This window comes from Halyomorpha halys, unplaced genomic scaffold, assembly GCF_000696795.3.
Source record: "Halyomorpha halys isolate HHAL.00 unplaced genomic scaffold, Hhal_1.1 Scaffold339.1, whole genome shotgun sequence".
Taxonomy (NCBI): domain Eukaryota; kingdom Metazoa; phylum Arthropoda; class Insecta; order Hemiptera; family Pentatomidae; genus Halyomorpha; species Halyomorpha halys.
In genome coordinates, this window is record NW_027114392.1 from 586,253 (window position 1) to 591,968 (window position 5,716).

Genomic DNA, 5,716 nt, shown 5'->3' on the forward strand with positions numbered 1-5,716 from the left:
GACCAGAATTTCAAGCCTTCATCAGGGCTAAGAAAAACAAAACAAATTAACAACCATAATGAATAGGAGGAATTAGAAGAGGATTAGAAAATAAAAAAAACAAAAAAAAACTCGTACACTACAAATAGGGAGAGGTTTACTGGTTGAGGTTACCCCAATTTCTAAAGCAGTTATATTTTCATAAATTTGGATTAGGAAAGAGGTTAATAATTAAAACTAAGAAAAGGCATGTACCAACATCATCTGTTAACGGTTATTAGATATTCGTTAGTGTGGTTCAGAATCATTCTTTAAATGATTTAGGTTTTAAATTAGTTATAAAACACCTTTAAGTTTTAAAATGTTTGTTTATCTTCATATCATACTATTTAAATAAACACTTGATTTTTTTTCCTTTCCAAATATGTTTTTATTTTAAAATTATTTACATTCACACCGACATTTTCAAGGTTCTTTTTATTATAAAAATAATATCCTGCCTCCCTATGTCTAAGATCCTCAATTTTGCTTCGTCAATTTTTTTTTTTTAAACTATAAAATATATCAGGAGAGCACTAGCGATTTACTTGGTATCTTTATCAATATTATTATTAAATATTATTTAAAATTGAGTGCCTAGGAACTAGAACGGATAGGAATACTGGTACTGGCCTTAACTTAGGTAATAGGATACGATTTTAACTTCAGTCATTTTGATCGAGTCTGGCACCCAGGACTGCTATACAAGATCCGTAAATTCCTACCCCCTACATACTTCCTCATTATCCGTTCTTATCTCTCCGACAGATTATTTCAAGTAAATTACAACGGCGCTTATTCATCCCTATTCCGTCAGTCTGCTGGTGTACCTCAGGGTAGTATCCTTGGTCCTATCCTATATACAGTTTTCACAGCTGACATTCCAACCCATCCTAACACAATCCTCACCACGTATGCCGATGACACATGTCTATTGTCAGTGAACAATGATCCTTACATTGTATCCCAAACCTTCCAATCCCACATCAACACCCTTGAAGAATGGTGCCAAAAAAGGAGGATTAAAATAAATCCCACCAAATCACATTTACCCTTCGACGTAAACCCATGACCTCTTCCCCTACAATATCCTTTAATAATACCCCACTTATTCCTGTCGAACAGATCCGTTACTTAGGACTACATCTCGACAAACGACTGACATGGAATCCTCATACAAGACTAAAAAGACAAGAAACTTCTCGTAGATTCCGACTATTGCAACAGTTACTAGAAAAACGGTCTAAATTGCCAATCCATTACAAAAGACTGATCTACATGACTATTATAAGGCCTATCTGGACATACGGAGTTGAGCTTTGGGGCTCCACTAAACCATCAAATTCCTCCAGAATCCAATCCTTACAGTCCAAAATCCTTCGTAAAATCCTTAATGCTCCTTACTTTGTCACAAATCAAGTCATCCATCAGGACCTCAATATTCCATATGTTGCCGATTTGGCCATAACCAGATACCGTTCCTTCCATAATAAACTTCTCAACCACCCAAATCCACTTGTGTCTAACCTGGCTTCTCCTTCATTACCTAATAATCCTCCTAGGCGTCTGAAAAGAAAATGGCCTCGAGATCTTCTCCTCTAGAAATGTTATTGGAGTTCTATCAGTGGGAGATTCTCCACATGTTTTTATCATGTCACTATGTCACCTACAGCAAATTTACTTATTGTATATATGTGTATACAGTTGTAAATATCAATAAATAAATTATTAAAAAAAAAAAAAAAAAAAAAAAAACTTCAGTCACACAACTTAAGGGATTCCATTCATTTTTTTTCTTTATGAAAACCCATTACATTTTTTTTCATGCTATAAACAACATGCTCCCAGAACATTTAAATCTCTAAATCGTCAGTTAAGATATGAATCTGAAATTGGTCAATCTACATTTGAATCTGAAAATCGTCCATGTCTCTAAGCAATTTCAGTACATACTTACCATATTTTATGATAATAAATACATGGATTTTCATGAATAGATTGTAATTCATTGGTACGGTCGGATTTACATAATCCGTTTTTTTCGGTCCTTTTTTGATTTTGTATAAAGTCTCATTTATTGATGCTCCTCGTAGCATGGTGTAATAGAAGAACCTGAAGATGCCGCGAATGCGAAGCCGCCTGATACTGCCTATCCTGACATGCAAGATAGGACCTGGATTGCCTCTACTACCACGCCACTGGCTGGGCGGCCTCTGGGATAGAGAGACGTTTTCCACGCACACCTGACGAAACCCATGGTATTCACCATTTCCCCCCACCCGGACGATGGTAGCGGCTATAAGACGCAGAAGTAACCGCGGCTGCGAAACTTCCAACACCTCACAGATAAGAAATAAATAATTCATATGTGACATTCTTATCTTATATTATTAAAATAATAATCGCCTATTAACATTCTAACGCAGGTTGTCTCTCCAGGGATTAATAATAGATTGATAAATAAAAATACAAGCATGTTAACCTGTAATCATAAGGTTGCTCTTAATTCAACCCCCCCTGTTCCACACTAATTTAAATTATTCCTGCGTACAAATGGGGATAAGCACGAATAGTAAATGTTAATACTTTGAACAGTATTAAAAATACTACTAGTAAATGTCCTATGTAATTAAAATAACTTGATAATGTTATGAAGAAATTATCAATTGATTTTTTGGTTGTTTGAATAGCATTCTTTTGTAAATATTATTTTTATTTTTATTCAATACCAAATCGGGCAGGTGGGCCTTACATGGTTGTTATAACAGTTGATCATGGGGGGTGTATAGTCTGGTACAAAAAATACCCCTAACTAGATGCAACGTTATAACTTTAAAAAAGTTATGATAATATAAATAGTTAAAAAAATATTTCTTGATAAGAGAGAAAAGTAAAGTTACTAAAAAAACACAACATTCATAGACTTGAAAAACAAACAATTGCCCTTTAATGGGAAACAAAAAAAACAACAAGTTAATTTGAAAAAAGGACGAAGAGAAAATTAATAAAATATAAGTTATGTCAATAATAGAATTGATAACTACAGAATTTATAACAGGATGTCCTCCAGCAGTCTCGGCTTCATCTTCGGGTTGAGGTTAGGTTCCCAAGTTGTAGTTCACAGCTCCTTTAACTGTCGGTATCTGGGAGTGGAACTTCATGAATTGTTTTTTGATGTAATCCTCCATTGACTCCATTTGCAATTCCCGATGCAACTGACTATTTCTTAAAAACCAAGGGGCCATATTCACAAACACTAGGGAGGATGAGGGAAGCAAAAGGGCTTATGCGGATATCGAGTGTATAAAGAAAACATTTTTAGAAATATAATTGTATCGGATGGTTTTAGTGGATCCTCGAAGCTCAAGTTGACATGCCCAAAAATACCTCATTACAGCCGTGTGTAGGTGTAGACCTTAAACATGATTCTTGTATGGGTGGTCAGAAGGGTTCCTGACCTTATACTTTAACCTTTTTCAGACTCCCCCCCCCCTTGTCACTCGGCCTATTAAACTTATTGTATTTTCTTTTCTCACCCATTTTTATTTTTTTTCTCCGTTGTTTTTATATAGTATTTATATAATAATAATATTCTTTATTTATCCTGGGACTGATCCCTTTAGAATAATATTACAGGTGTCAGAATTAAGCTTTAGAACCTACGAGTAAAATACAAAATTGAAAAACTAAAAATGAAATTAAAAACCATCTTAAGTATAATTATAATTATGAATTTGACAACATAAAGAATAAACAATAATAATTAACAGAATATATAAAATAAAACTAGAAGAAATAAAATAAAACTATATATCGTATTATAAATCATAAGTTGACTAAATAAATAAACCAACATAAAAGTTAATGAAAAAAAAGAAAATTAAAATAAATCCTTTAACAAATAATAAATCTTAAGGATATAATTCTAATAAAATGAAATTTATTATACTCCTACTTGTAAGTTTCCTATTCGATTAAAATAAAATTGTATAACTATGTTGCGGATAACAATTTACTTATCCTCGTATGTTGAATGAAATTAGCTAAATTGTATATTGAAAGAGAAATCTTGAGCCGTATGCCAGTATGTCATTGGCCTAACAAAAATGTTAATAATAGTTAATCGTTCATAAAATTATCCCAAGCAGTATTGAATAAAGTACTAAATAACTGGGCTAAGGTCGTTACGACCTTTATTGGACCGTGTAATAGTCGGTTAGGCTACCAATTAGGCCATACTAAAACGGCTATAAAATTATAGAGATTTTTATGGCCTCTCAGTGCTAGAACCATTTCTATTAACAGTTTCGGCTGTTTAATCCTTAGTATAGACCACTGGCTCTCTATGAAATAACATATAGTACATAATGTATCGACATTTCCATTATATATCGTGTTTTAATGGATATTTATTAAAATTTTAAATAATTGATTTATTTGTTTTATGGGTATTTCTTTTTTATTCCCTACCACAAACATTGCATACGTTTATTACAGTTTTCTTTCCGTGGGGCCACCAGGAAATAAAGTAAACCCGTACAGGCCAGAACCGACCCGGCGCCCCAATAGTATTTATATGAAATTACGGAAAAATTTCAATTAAAACTCTCAGGAGTTATGCTGTATCAATCTGTAATATTAGCTATTATTACTCATTTAATTATATGAAATAATAAAATAAAAATTAATAAAGAAGACATATTTTTACGTGAACAATAAATAAAAATATATAATTCACTGCTCTTCTTTGAATCAATTATTTTATTGCTTCGAAAGTGTTTTATTATTTTTCTCTTGTTATTTATTTAAGTAATTTCAGTAGCTGGCGAGGACGACGATTTAGTTATTACATCAAACGGCTATGAATGGAATGAGTCAAAGTTCATGACTGAAAATAAAAACTGCTGTTTATAATTGGTGACATTTGGAGATTTGGCCTGTTACGGGATTTACACGATAGAACTTGAGCATCCATTGCTGCATAAGAAACGAATATATGCGGCAACGTGAAATAGAAAATTTACTTAAATATCACTTTCTACGTTCCACGTTAAATTTTATTTATCCAAATCAAAATAAAGCTCAACCCAAAGTATGTCATTGGAAACTATGCATAATATCGAATATGAATCGGCTTAAATACACCTTACACATAAATGGATGATCTAATAAAAAATAAAAATGGTAGAGCATAAAGTTTACTTACATAAGGTTAGAGATTTACTTCATTACATTCACTAAATATATTTTTTTAATTTTTGGGACGACGCGTGCGACCGTCACCACTACCACACAATCGATTAATAACACCTACTTTTTGATACTTTATTTTTATTATTTAGATTCATTCTCAATTAAAAGGCTTAGGTAACATTAGAAACATTAATTATCAACATCATTATTATTTTTTGGGCATAATACACCATTATTATGTATTTTTCCATTGTTTTCTATTATAAACTTTTTTACACCTATTGGCGTTCCAGAAAAATGAAAAAAAAAAAAATGGTTTCTCAGATGGTTTTTCCACAATCACGAAAAACAAATTTCAAAACGTTTATCAATTTTATGGTTGGTAAGATATATAAGATACCTAAAAGTTTTCCTTCTGACTATTTTTTTTTTTTTTTTTTTATACCATAGAACATTTGTTTAGACGTGAGTGTCATTTAGGCTGATTTAAATTGAACACCTCATA